Source organism: Bombus impatiens, unplaced genomic scaffold (assembly GCF_000188095.3).
Source record: "Bombus impatiens unplaced genomic scaffold, BIMP_2.2 scf_0027, whole genome shotgun sequence".
Classification (NCBI taxonomy): domain Eukaryota; kingdom Metazoa; phylum Arthropoda; class Insecta; order Hymenoptera; family Apidae; genus Bombus; species Bombus impatiens.
In genome coordinates, this window is record NT_176446.1 from 1,740,895 (window position 1) to 1,756,462 (window position 15,568).

Here is a 15,568-nt window from a genome sequence, read left to right on the forward strand (position 1 = left end):
AACGGTTCACGTCGGTGTGATCCAGTTAGAAATCGAATAAACGACCTCGATGAAATTAAAAAGAAGCTTCATGCAATGAGAGCTTGTTCAATTACCGACAACAATCTTGCAGTGGAAATCAAGTGCCATTATAGAGGATTAACATCGATATGATCTTCCGTTTTGTTATCAAATAAACGATCTCGATGGAATTTGAAAAAATGCCAACAATGACAACAATCTTCTAATGAAGCTCGAATACCGTGGCTTTCATTGGATGAATCGGACGACTCATTGCACCGTGTCGTTGCGTCGAATCATTGAATCGTCAGAAAATGGTATTTTGGCTGCTTGCGCAGGAAATATCTGCGAGCGTCTCGGTTGCTTCGATCGAAGAATGGAACGATACGCGGGCTGAGAGGGAAGGTAAAGGCACATCGAGGAGGTACATCATCAGTAACGTTAAACAATCTTAATTGACGAAGCGACGCGAGTAGAAAGCGTGATTATCGGAAGAAGGAGCAAAAGGCCTGGCGATCGACGAATTCCAGCCTGGAACGGGAATAACGATTACGATGCGAAAACGTGTCGTTGAATGTGAAAGTTCATGACAAACGGAATGCAACTATAAGGCAAGCTTTTAATGCAACGTTACCTGGCCGCGACAAAGCCCACCGGGTCTCGTTTCAACTTATTAGCCGGCTGTTTAACACATTGCGCACAATGTGCACGTAAACCGTGAAATATTGGCTGTTTCACGCTTAGCTTCGCGTTTCTTCCTACCGTCTAAAATGAGAAACTCGCTGAGACCCCGTGCAAAACTCTCGAATCATCCGCGTTTCTAATAAATTAGTAATCGAAGATTACGAGAGATAAGTCGATTTTTCTCGACCTTTCACTTTGAGCGACGCTTTACGAGTAGAAAGGATATTTCGATATCGAATAGTTAGAAATCGGATACGTCCAGCCAAGGACGTGTTATTGTTTTATTTTCGTATTTTCAGTATGAGAGTGCCTGAATATTTTTAATATTTTCATATTGCGGCAATATTTTCTATCCTTTTCTTTTTTTTTTTGATTATGAAAACAGTGGAAAAATATATATCTGATTATTAAATCGGATATGTCTTTGGCGGTTTCAATCGTTCAAAATAATACCATTTCTTCTCAAAGCTTGACAAAATCTACGCTAGTACAATATATTATTATTCCCTTAGATATCAAAAATGCCTTTGTGTAAAGCATTTCGTTTACTACTTCGACGAAACAACGTACAAATTTCTTTAACCAAATCCTCTTTATCAAAATATTACGCTCACTTGACTTTCGCACATTATTTCACGCTACTCAATCTTCAAAGTAATTGTCCAATCGTTCCGCTAGTCGATCTTGAAAAGTAGTCGTTGGTCATTCGCAACTTCTGATTTCCATTAAAATTCCGATTGCCGAAATTCGTCGGGAAAACGAGGAGAAGCGTGAAAATATTCGACGAACGATCTCGAGGAGTGTCGGACGTTGCATTTTAATTTTGTCGTTGTTTCCTCCACTTTCCAATTAAATGCCCCGGTGTCGTTTACTCAGCGACCGGTGCTGGCCATCGAACGTTCCTCGATTCATCCTCCTGCCGTTTCCCCTCGTTCACCTCCCTCCCCTCGTCGTCGTACTCGTGGCTGTGAATGGGCGAGCACGCGATTCCGGGAATTTAAAAACGGGAAGGAATTTCTAGAGAAAGGTAGAGAGAAAAGAAGCCGATGATGTGAGCGAGAAGGAAGAGAGAAGAAGGGAACGGGAGTAAGACAGAGATACGGTTCTCCGCGCCGATGTAGGCAGAGAGACACGTGGTGGGTGTGAGCTACTGGTATTTTATTGTTCGCTAGTGTGATTTGTGGTGTTGTTGTGTTGTCGTGTAGACGCTTGCTACACAGGGTGTACCGGTTTGCTTAGAAGGCCTCTGACTGACGTATGGGATCGTTTCGTCGGCGAGGTTGTCGTGAGCCTTGGAAATTGACAAGATCGAAGGACTTCCTCTTTTGTACTGGTAGAAATTAATAAAAATTCGTGATCCTAGCCTTCCTTTCAGGCAAAACAATTTTATCGTCTAATCACGATGAAACCTCGTTTATTATTATTTGAATTTCAAAGATTTCCCCCCTTTTAACTAATTAAATCGATTTTCGCGAATTTCTCAATTTCACCAGAAACGTAAACGTTGTTCGATTTTTTAAAACATATCTATAATAATAATTGTTACATAAAGGATCGATAGATAGTGGAAAGATAAAATCAGCGAACTATTTGTCCCTCGATAGATCCAGATAAATAGAGTTCCGTTGTCCATATGCTGCTAGAAAGAAGTACTATCGATCATTACTGTATCCTGTATATCATCATACCGGTATCCGTACAGACTACCTTTATCTCCCTTCTATGTGATCTTTATTGCGAACTTGTCGCATTTAGACAGTGAAAACCTTGAGGATAGGCGTGATATAGGTCAAGAGATCCTTGACTCGATAGTCGACTAATCTGTGTAGAAGTGTTGCTGCCTTCATTGCCTGTCATTGTCTTCCTTCTTATTAAATTCGATGGAATCAGCATGCTTCGGATCTGTCTAGCAGCTGTTCTTGTAAAATGAAACAACGATTAAATAGCATACTCTGTACCTCTTTTGCGAGAGGATAAACGTCCCAGGATTATTAATTATCGAGTTGGTTGGCGAAAGCCGAGTGTAGCACAAGGGGAACATACAGGGTGTTAAAAAAAGAGAGGCTGAAACTTGAAAAGCTTGTAGAGCTCGCCGCGGGAAGTAAAAAATTCTCATCAACATAGGTTCTAAAAGCGAGTTTAACTAATTCTCGGCTGGCCAAGAATAGATAATTGGATGGAGATTATGCCCCGCACGAAAAATAAGTCAACAAAAATAAAAAGAAAAAAAAAAGAAAGTGGAATAGAACTTTTACGCTCGAAGTCAAATTTAAAAGTTTGCTCAATTAATTCTTGAACTTCTTCGATTGCCTGTCTACCTCTGCCTGGCTAGGAATCTAATTCGCGTATACTCGTCCAACTTTCTCATTTTCATCCTTCTTCAATCTTCTTTCTTCTCGAACTTCGCTTGTGCCGCACGATTTAAGGTCACGGTGTATACATAGAATCGTGAGCAGAAGAGGAAACTTTGAAGCAGACTGTAACGATGCTCCCCGCCGAATAAGACTATAAATTCGTCTGTGTAAATCACGTGGGAGGGTAACGACAAGGGCAAAGGAGAGGGGTACTTTTTCTCGAGGGCCAGAGGATCGTACTCGTGGATGTTATTGGTGGCAGGTACACGTGTGTTCCCGAAGGGAAGCACGGACGTGGCCAAAGGGACAGGAAAGTACAAGTGTTTCAAGGAACGCGTAATTTATATTCGAGGCCCGTCGACGCGCACCAGCCAACGGTTTTATGTGCCTTTCGGGAAACAAACGTTACGAGGCAATTAATTTCGAAAATCGCGATTAACCGACCTCTCTTGTTCGATGGATCGTAATAAAACGCGGACACTTTGGCGAACGCGTGCCGTGGCTTTTATCGTTCGCTCTTGCTCGCGGATTTATCGTCTTGCGAAATCGCCAACCCTCCAACTTCTTGCCGTCTGGACGGCGTAAACTTTCCACCTTCAAAAGGATACTACGGTGCAGCTCCATTTATTGCAACAAATTTTCGATTAATTGCCGAATTACTCGACTCTTGCTGGCCGAATTTGCCCATCCGAGCGAGAAATAACAGCGAGGAAGATCCACGATATTATGCGAACTACGATCGTTGTACAAAGTATTTGTCCTGCAAGAAGTTCAAAGAAACGCGGTTCTATCGTACGCAAAAGACGCTAAATGTATATTATCGTTAATTATGATCGCGCTCGATGTTTGAACTATGACGTTGCACGAGGATGATGGCCATGGGAATTAGTTTAGTACGCGATTGGGCCAGGCTGAATTTTCACCGCAAATACTCGCGTGAAAGTGGAGTTGTGCGTGAATGTACGAGCACAGCGTAAGTACGCTCGAGTATCGACTCCGTTGCTCTGGTATCGATTGTTTGCCGAGTCAGGTCGGGGATATCCCGTTTCCATCAGACACATAATACTTGCATACCGACGAGGTTACGCTCGTTTCTTCGGGGTACCTTTTGTAGCCCACGCATTCATAGAAAGAACGTTTCCGAGAGTGCCATCCGATAGACTTCCTTCGACATTCTGCGCAATCCTTGACCTATTTTCCAGCGATCGGCACTTTCAGATTCGCAGTGACTTCTTAAGCTATCCGTAACGAAGTGTTTTCGTTAGATGGCACACTTCATTTTTATAGTATCGAATTTTTGGAGTACTAGGTGAATGTATGAGATCTAACGTAGCCGGACTTGACCAATGTACACGTAAACGCTACAATTAGACGGAGGATTTTTATATAAAATTGATCATGTGTCATGACATATATTTGCCTCGTTTTGCTTCGTTTGTACAATTAACGTGAGAACAGGATGAATTTATGCTACAGTTCGATACATGAAAGAGCAGATACGCAAATAGAAAGAAACTAATCTTTCTCGATCATAAACAAGCAATCGAAAGTCTGTCCTCATAAATACAATTCTCAATTATCGGGCTGATACAGAGAAATATTAAATCGTTTTCCGCGTGCAACGAGTTGACTGGAACTTGAGATTTGGAAGTTCGTTAGATTCGCAAAGATTGTCTGTAGATACGCAAATCAGAAATCTGTTAGTCCCAACCGATTTCTAAATGTATCCTACTCGAACCTGTCATTTTATTTTCATTTGAAGCGATACGGCAAGCACGCGGTTATCATTCATCGCGATCTATTTGGCATACTGTATACTGGAACAGAGACGAAAGAATGGAATTTTCTGAACGGGATCTAGAAATTAAATTAATAATCGAGTTCTCCTTCGCCGCGACAGAACGTGGAAGGCCGCGGTGGCTAACGATCGCAAAAAACGGATCTAAATCCGCGATCCAAGAACGCTTCTAACGGTGTCCGTGACTGCGGGGCAAAAATCTTGAATTTCGGTCGCTTTTTCCAACCACGAGCATGGTTACTCTTTCAAGGCTTGGTAGTCGCAAAGGCAACAGAGGTTCTAATTAGCTTGGAAGTTCCCCCGTCAAATCTAACACAGCTTTCCTCCATTCCTCTGTTCTCTTTCTCCTAGCTCGAACGAGAAAATAATTATCCCTTCCCCTCGCTTTGTGGGGGAATCGGAGCCTAGACAAATATAGCGTCGAATCCTGTTTTCGTGTTGCCTTGTTCACCGTGTACCTCCACTGACAACTCTTTAACGTGACTTTACGTTCGAAATACGTGCATCATTAACACTATGATGACCATCGATGACGTCATGCGAATGTGTTAACAGTCAGCGTGCTATTGCTATTAGTGGGTTTTTAAAGTGCTCTTATCATAGATTTAGGAAATGTTTTACAATCGGTGAAATTTTGTATAATCGTAACAACATTCGTATTTTGTTAATCGTTGATGGAGATACCTAGCCGCGAATAAAAATAAGATTTCAACTAACTAATTATTTCGTTCGGTAAGTTACGTTACCGAGTTTATTCACACACTCGTATGTGTTCGTTGAGGTATGTTCAGTAAGTTACGTTGTTCGCTAAGTCGTTATTCATCGATAACGAATATCATGGACGTACGACGATACGATGTGATAACGTTGAAACGTTAAAACGTTAGACACATCTCGACAATTTTTGCGAAGAGGCGCGGCGATCGAGATACGATCGAAAGAAAACGAGAAGAAAAGCTGAACTTGAGAATCCTGTCCGAGGATTCATCCTGCGAACCATTACAACAGGATCGTCAGATTCGACCTACTACGTAAAATATTTTCGCGCCGATCACGCGTTCCCAGATAGCGGATATTCGATGCTTAGTCATTTCTAACTTGCTCGCAGTTGCGGCAATTTTAAACGTGTAAAAACAATAACGTAACGCGAAGTATCGATTATGATACTTAATAGACAAAAGAAATCTTCGTGCGCGATATATTTCTCTAGTTACGTTCATAAAGACGCGAATTTGCTTAAACATCCGCATTCTTCTTACGTATAGCAATCAAACGTCGGTATATTTATTATGTGCTATAAAAAGAAGCATTTAAATGAGTTGAAAGAAGTGAGAAGTGATTTCATTTCCAATCTATTTCCGCGCGTCGTTATTTACACGGCTACGAGTATATTATACACATCGAGAGATACGAATTCCAATTATCCTAAGTATATTTTATTTGCACGAGCGTAAACACCGTGACAATCAGCTTAATTTCTCGATTAAGAAACGTCGCGGCAGGAAGAAATATAAGACGCATAATGAGGTTGAATATTCGCGGTTCGTGCATATAGTCGGCCGTCCCGTAATACCGAAGCGATATCCAAGGCAGAAAAGCCCGGTCTCTCGTGGATTAAACGTGATTCATGTACTCGACGAATCCGGCCGATCGAGGGAGTTCACGGTTTCTCGAGCGCGCGGAGCGGAACGCGCGCGCGGAGAGGCTTCGAAGAAAAGGAGATCGAAGATAATTGGTAGGAAAGCGATCGGTCGCGAACCACCGACCGTAGACGTGCGTTTTCTGCGTGTGCGAGCATACCGCCGTCGGGTTTGACGTTAGCTTCGGCTTGCTTAACGTAGCTATAATACGTGTAGTACACGTAAGAGGGAGGCGAGAAGAAAGATGGAACGATTTTGCATAGCGGAGCGAGAGAAAGGAGACGGACGTGGCGCTGAAAGACAGCGGCTTGTTACTTAATTCCATGCGCTCGCTTAAATAGAACGACTTAGACTTAAGGCCAGTCTGGAAAAATCGGAGACACGCCGTTTGTGGAGAGGCAGCGAACCCGTGCGTACACGCCAGCGTAAAGGCGCACGCACACAACGAGTTTAACGTTCGCCACGTACGAATACACCGGCGGACAACGGCGTATTTGATCGTGCAATGTCGGGGGTGCCTACTGGTTTTGATATACGAGCACACCAATACACGATCGAACGGTGTTACACGCGTGAGTCATATTGAAAACCAGTCCTAGCGATTGCTCTCTGTGCCGCACACGCGCTCGCGCCAGGCCTCTAAAGCGGCCGAGACTTCTGAATATCTTCCACCCGTGAAGAGAGTAACAAACTCCGGCTGCTCCGCGTCCCTCCACGATTCTTAAACTTTAGCTTTCCTTCCGTTGTACAGTTACATTCGAGTATTTGCCTTATTCAACTCTATCCAAGCTTATCGCCAACGATCTCGTTCGGAGAATTTACGTAGAATCGTTGAAATTGCAAATGAGCGGCAATATCGATTAGAATCGCGATTTTACACTGTTTGCGTCATGAGCAACGTTCGATGTTTTATTATCGATGTCTGTAACATTAATCCTGCTACGGTATTTTCACGCTTCGTTATGTTGTTTAACGTGATTTACAATTTAAACGATAAGAATGCTTCTATATTTTCTTCGAACTTGAGATATTTTATTGACTGGAAAATGAACGAAAGCAGGCTTAATTTCGAATTAACGAGGCAAGAATCAGCCTTATTAATTTATTACAAGTGCAACTAGAAATTTGCTTCGAAGTCTGTGCCGTCTCCGGGAATATTGGTTTTCCACGCTAACCTAAGATTGCCAATATCCTCTTCTGGCGTATCTCATACATGGTAGTCGATAGACTACGAGAAACAATCTGGTAGTAAGAGCGGGACTAGGAATATTGTTTACTATGAACGTGATTATCGACTGATAGGATCATGACTGGCCTCGGGAGTACTATTCTCTCGATTTTAACAGGAATGATTCTTTTTCGCGAATAATAGAGGATAACGTGTAGGTAATGGGTTGTTCGGAACGGGTTGCTGTATTGCTTCCCCGGATTGCACGAACGTAAACTATTTTTACTAACCGTGATGGCATCGCGTACACTTTAGCTGCACGCTGGCCGTGGCAGAGAGTTAGATGCCATTGTGGCGGGAGGGAACTCTGCCAGTTGGCGTAGAGCGCATAAAACGGAACAATAATGACAATGTACCAAGACAGGAATGTATTTATTCATTACCACTCGCGGTACACAAATAAACTTCGAAAAGAAGCCTCTGGCCATCTTAGAAACTCTCCGACTATGGTACATACACGTGTTCATTCTGCTCTCTTTGCGTTTTATCTGCTCCCTTTGATCTGCATTCTCTACTCGTTATAATCTACTCTATTCCTTTTGTCGCTTATACCATACCAGCACCCTCCATTCACAGCTTTCATTACTATGCCATTCAATGTACTTACTATCACATACTTCACCAGTGTTTCGTTAAATTCCAATAAACTCATGGTCCACATCGTAATTCTCATGAAATTGATGGCGACTTTATTCTAGGAATACTTTAGAGCCACTGTATAGTAGAGAAGAATAGATATATATATAGCAAGAACAAGAGAAGAGGATATATTTCTCGACTGCTCCCTATTCACTGTCCACGTCAATAAACGTTTATTTCAATTTTACGCAACAGTTTCTCTCAAAGTATCAACAGTTCTACTTCAACCAAATCGCTGACTCGACGAGTTTGCGCTCTGCTCCGAGTAGCAAAGAATGATGAGCCTAGATGATTTTAATTTAGACGAAACAACTATCTGTTGGAGTCAATTTACACGCAATTATATTATTCTCTTATACGGAAGATAATTAATTAAACGTAAAGATACGTAAAGATTCTGAATTCCGTGGATAAAGATATTTCCGAAACGTTGAGAATCTTCTTCTTGAAAGGAGCGTAATATCGGGACACAGAAATTAGCGACGCCCGATAGATTCCTACAATTCCCTCCCCTTTGTCGATAATTCATATTGTCGATATGCCTGTATTCCTCTATGACACCATATCCCTGCATCGTCTGCTCAGGATGCACTATCTCAGCTTCATCACTTGCATTTTCTCAATTCCCTGTGTCCGCCGTATCAGTTGCACCGAGCTCGCTAAATCTGTTCAACTGCGCCATATATACTTCAGCCAGTATCAAGGAACACCAGCAACGCATTCCATCGAACATACTCACGAATCGTATCCCGTACAAAGTAGTAGACCGAGCGTGGTAGGAAAAATGGAAGAAATCGGTGCACCGTGGTGGGTGAAAAGGCTGGCGGCCCGCTGTAGAAGCGCGTTTCCGTGAACACGAAATCCGCGGAAGCGAAGGGGGCAACCGGTCTGTGGAAATCCGTATCGGAGACGCGAGCGCGTACCGCGGGCAGAAAGGAGCGGGCTGAGAGAAGCGGTCAGGCAGCGTATCCACCCACGACGTGGCATACTGTAACGAGGCTACAGTCCATTAAGTGCGTACGGCTATTATGGCTAATGCATTACGGGGCAATAAAAAACGGGAAGTATAGCACGGCGGGCCGCGTGCGCACGCTCGGCAACCGGACCACATTCCATGTCGGACGAGTATGTACGCGCTGCTCAATGCATTGCCTTCAAGTACAACGCTCGTAGATACGACGACGACGACGACGACACGCGCGCGCACACAGCCGATCGAACATCCAGACGCGATCCATCCAGTCTAGTCGGCACGAACGACCTTTTTTTAACCCTGCCACGCTCTTTCGGTCGTTTTCAACGTAATCGTATGATTCTGGCGTCGAGAAGTTTCTAAAACGCGGGAAAACTGTCATTGGTACGCGTGATTTTTCCTTTTAATTTTATGTTAAACGTTCTTCCAAAATAGTAGGAGTTCGTTTCGACCGATGAAACGAGCAGAATTGGGATATAAGTATTTAGATCTTTTAGATTTTTTAGGTAATTTCATATTTTCACGAGTGTAACTATAAAAGTGGAATTTATATTCCGTTTCTAAATATTAGAACGAACTTTTGCATATTTTACGTATTCTTGAATATTATGTACATGCTGTACGCTTTTACGTTTCCAATAAATGCACGAACGTATGCAGTACAGTTATTAGCGTCTGAGGTTGAATATCGATTTATGTAGATACCGATGAGTTTCTTCGATGTTGGAAGATTTGTTTGGATTCTGACGATGTACTTCCATAGGTGAAGAATAGCTTTAGATCTCGACGACGTTTTTCAATGTTGCAACATCTGTTTAGATTCCGATGACGTTCTTCGATAAGTAGAAGAAGGTTCGTTCAAATTCTGACGATTACCTGCGATGTTGAAAGATCTGTTCGGACTTTGACGATGTTCTTTGATAGTCGGAAGAGATTCGGTTCAGATTTTGATTTTCTTCGATGTTGCAAAATTTGTTTGAATTCTGATTTTCTTCGATATTTGCAGGAATATTCTCCTTCTTCGCGTGTAACTGCCACGTACTAAGCATAAAAATATTCTGCATACGAATAGCCACGGTGACGGAATTTTTTCAACAAAAAGGTCGTAAAAGTGCATAAGAGAAATTCTCCACGAAAATGGCAGGCGCGAAGGAAAGTTGAATGTTCTCAGTCGGCGCGGCACAAAGTTTAAAAATATCGTAGCTCGGCCCTTCGAGCGGTGAAAATATGAATTTTTTATCTCTCCCTCGCGGACCATATGGCCGGTGCTCATCTCCACGGAGGGGTGGAAAGACAAAAAAGCGGGTCGAAGAGAAAGAGCGGGTCGAAAAAAGCGGAGAAACCGCGTAGCTACGGTATTTTTAGAATAGAATTTCCAAGGTGGTTTCCGTGGTTCCGTGCGACAGCCAGGGAAGAGGAAAGGGTTGCAGCATCCTTCTCTTTTTTTTATTTTCTTCCACGGCTCGCCACCCTGTCGTTTCCGCGTTTAAATTCTTCTCACCCTTTTTCCACCGACTGGAACCCTCTATTTTCCTTTTCAGAGTCGAGCATCCTTCAGCTGTCACTGCATGGCGTTCCTTTCTTCTTTCTCCTTCTTTGCCTAATTTACTTCTCGTCGATTAAGGAAACTTCATCGAGTAGACATTTTCCGAAACTTTTTCTTGTAAGAACTTTCGTCGCTTCGCGTGCCACGAACGTTCGTCTGCCCTGGACGATAAAGATCGGAGAGGTGATTATCTAATTGATAGATTAATTGTCTTCGTGGAAAATCATCTGTAGAACAACAAAGCGCCAGACCACGTACGCCTGAGGAAGATTCGCGAAATCAAACGTTGGTCGAGGGACGTTCAATACGACGAGCATCTAAATTGGTTTCTACTTCATCTTCTACAACCAGTTTTAATACCGCAACTAACTAGAACTAGAACTGGATCTTTGACGTTTATCTAGATATGGTACACGCGAATGATTACAATAAAGTGATAAGATAAATATAAACAGGGATAATATAGTCATATTTCTATCTCACTGAAAGCCAATACTAATCTCGTGAAAAAGCATTTTATGCGAAACTTTTATAAAAGTAAATGATCATTAAGAATACTACTTTTGAAAAATTCGTTACATTACTTTACAATAAACATAGCAAGAGGGAAGAAAATATGTCCAAATTTCCATTGATTTCTCGAGACATTTTCAGCTACGCGCTAATGTCTTTCTGCCTTTCTTTTTATTCTTTAACGTGAAAAGACATTTCTATCAAATTCTGACTACCTGGAATCGAAAGTACCGATATTTCTTTTTTCTCTCGATCCATCCCTCCGGGCAACGGCGGCTGAATCCGGTAGCCCGTTATTTAAAGGTTCTTTCTCGGCTAATGGTTTTCTCACATGAACATCGAAACGGTACAAAACCCTTCTTTCCGGATATTCGAAACCCTTCGGTAAAGCTAACGAGAAGGTTTCTGCGTTAGGAATGAAAAAACTGTGACTCGGAATTTTAAAGTCTGTCAACAGGGTTACAAAGTAAGCAAGACGTACATACAATGGCTACAAAAGGAATATCGTTAAACGATACGAAATTTAATACATTTGGAGCTGACTGATTAGTACGTAAATGCCATGGTAAATATAATGCTATGCTAATACGTTTTGGACCATGTATTACGATTACAAATTTATATGTTATATTTATATGAAAAAATAAAGATATATAAGTAAGATAAGAAATTATTTCGAAATGAGAAAATTTTTCCTATCGATCGACAAAGTATTAAATGACACACTAACGCTCCATCTTTCTTCTTCTGGTACCATTATCAAATATATCATTGAATGGTCGATCCAATAAATCAAGCGTTTTTTTTAGTTAAACGATGCATATACCCGCACCGATAAAGTAAGTGCATTAACCGACAGGTAAATCTTGATTTGAAGAAACACGATATTTTATATGACGAGGCTAAACGGGTCTTTAAGGAAACGATCAGGGATCGGTATCCTGACCCATTTCCAAAGGGTAACTCAGCAACCCTTTCGCCAGCGGAACCTAACGGGCCGCGACTCCTTTTTCCCACATTCTAGTTTCCACGAAACATCGACTACCTGACCTTTCGAAGGGGTGAAAAACAACCCTGGAATTAAGTGGGAATCCCTCGGAGCGCAGGTGACGCCACCAGCCAAGATGAAACGAAATTAATTTCCTGGTTTCTTCGTTTCATCGTCTCGAATCTGCGTTACCGTTACAGTTACCAAGCGAAATTGTAATTCGTGTTTAGTATACGTCAGCTGCGTTTTATCTGCATTTTCTCAGGCTCCTCCGACATGTGTTAGGACGAACCCTATTTTTTTTTCTATTTAAATTGAACGAAAATTATATAAATTTAGTGTTGGAATTTGAAATTATCGTAGGTTCGAGATCGAATATTCTTCGCAAGGGAATTAACTCCTTGCTTCATATGTTAGTTTCAGCACTTTAAATTGAAGAATAATAAACATAAATCATACATTTACGAACTTTGAATATTTTATATTCGTCAAGGTATTACAAATTACAGTAATCGACTCCTCCAATTTCTATCTTTCAATCCACATCTTTGTTTCGACAAACAGAAATCTTCTTTCTTGAGCAAAATTTGACTCAAAATCGGGACGAAACTCTACAGGTATCGATAACAATTCTTTTGTATTTTCCTCAAACATAATATACTACCTTTCAACAATAGAGAATCATAACACAAAGAACGCAGTTACTCAAATAGCCGTTAAAAAGGAACCGAACCATCTGATCGTAGTTCTCAAGGAGCATGTTCAGATTCTTTGTTTTCATACACATCGCGACCACGGCTGACGATAAAGCTCAGCGATCGAAGCACGACATCAAGAAATACCAACGTAAGAGATTGGCGAAGTAATCGTGACGAACGAGGATGTCGAACCACCGATGAATCGAAAAGGAAGAACGTTCACATGACCGCGTGGGTACATGAATGAGTCCTATTTTCGCTTATGACTCTTTTGAGCTTTAATTATCTTTAATCCGTGCTATAAACTACCCGCACGATGTAAATAGGCTCGGAAATGTCAATCTAAAAGTTGGAAGGGACCCGTGAATGGTCGGTTGTACCGAATACGAAAAGAAAAGCCAGCCGGCTCCTGGGAACACTGGCTCCGGATCGTTTTTAATCGTTCGTTCCCGCTTTTGTTTCATCCAGCGCCAGTTAATTCGGCACATTGTTACTCCATTATGTTTACGATTGAACCTTTACAAGAATCAAAGCTCGTCCATACGGGGCTCGCGGCGAAAAAAGGGGGAGGTTCCACGTTGGTCGGAGGGTGGCGAAACTCTCAACATTATTGGACAAGAGCTTACCCCTGCTCTCGTAGCTTCCCTTTGAAGGGCGAGCCTGCGCCCTGCCGCTCTTTTGTTTCCACCACTGTAACTATGGAAAACGGGAGAATGCTTCTTTGCATGGAATAACAAACTAACGACTCGCTGTAGGGTCCGCGCTTTTGATCCTTTAGAATTTTATTTCTCCTGTCCCCTCTGTCCCGCCAAACTCGCAGATTTATTCGCATTTTTTCGAATTTCATCTTGTAATTATATTTTTAAGCGTTGAAACCTTCAAGATATCAATTTTGATTTTTAAGCTTACGCCATACTCATACTTTTCTTTGTAACATCGATTAGCTGTTAACAATTCGTTCGGAGTCTTACTTAAATTATGAAAAGCTGCAGTTTTCCGATTTCCATCTTCGAGCGATCAGATACCGAGGAAGATTTCGTCGTTTCACTTGTACAATGAATCGCTTATTCGTGCTTCGCGGAATTTTATTTTCTAATGATTTCTCCAATCGCCCAGACCTTTAAAATTCGAATCATAGTTTTCAAGTTGCAGCGTCGGACAAGCGAAGAGTTGTCGTTTCTCTTGGTGAAATAAATCACCTAGATCGTTCTAAGGTGGTCCGCGAAAATGATAGGAAATTTGACAATAAGCCAGGTTTAATTACTGGAAATATTAAACAACTTGAACATTAAAATTCGAAAAGTCTACCTACGCTGTTTATCTATGCCATATTGATCACATGTATGCGAAAAAGGGACAAGGGACGTAGGAATAGATAACGATAGAGAGATTAGAGTATCGATCGATAAGGAGCCACTTCCTAATTTTCCCGAGTGAGAAGAGACTATGCGTTTTTCTAAGTGTTCTCTGTCTCAATTAACAACTAACTGAGAAGAGAGCGGGATAATCGTCACCCCTGTGAAACGAATCGCCGATAAGCGATGACGATGACACGGGCACCCCGTTTCAGCTAGTAAAATGTGGGAGGGTCTAACGGAGGGTTGAAGAGCTTGCGTGACGTCATTGGCCGACACAGCACCCTGGCGATTCTGCGCGGGGTGCAAGTTGACTTCGCCGTATCGCGCGTGGATATTTCCAACCCCCGGTACGAATTTCGAAAAATATTTGGTTATTCTGTGTCGGAGTGAGAGATCGTTCTTCGACCCCTTCGTTCGTTGTTTTCTTTATTAAATATTTGTTTAGAGATACATCGGGGGCTATCGAGGGTCTGCGCGTTAGATGTTGGAATTCTAACTTTTGTTTTTCGAAATCAAACGAGGGAACGATTGCGATTTTTTTTTTTTTTTTTTTAACGTTATAATTATACATGGACTAAATTGGAAAACATTAGCTTGGTTATTCTCCTAGAAATTCCAAGAAGGAGCTCCGTGTGTATACGGTAGGTTACGATATACAAACACGTAACCGAGTCTGTATTATCTAAACCGAGACCAGGCGTAGTTAAACGAACGTTCCTATAACGGACATACGCAATCATTTGTTGGGCATCACGAATAAATTCCATATGCCAAAGAAAGAACAGTCGAACACGATACAGAAACGTCTGGTCAGTTTCAATTTTCCGAATATCAGCTACCATTATTCAAACTGATAAAGTGCTATTATTGAAACCGTCGGGTTATTCAAACCGCTTTCCCTCCGATCAGTCCGGATATTGTTATACGTGGTTCCACTGTGCTTGTACTTTCTCCCTAGACGATCGTAATTTTCCTTATAATTCAGAATCTAACAATAAATCAGTTTACTTTTGCTTCTGCGAATTCCAAAGAACACAAACGTGTTTCTCGTAATATCGAGCCTATTTCTGGGCCCACCCACAAACCCCCTCCACTCGCACGGACTCGAGGGTGAGTCCGCGATAAGAAGAAGCACGTGGACGACGCATC

The 15,568-nt window shown here is 41.9% G+C and overlaps 1 protein-coding gene across 1 annotated transcript in view; it reads left to right on the forward strand.

Annotated features, from left to right (window-relative positions):
* LOC100749506 overlaps positions 1–15,568 on the forward strand; it is a 165,800-nt gene that overhangs the window by 26,064 nt on the left and 124,168 nt on the right. The window lies entirely within an intron of this gene.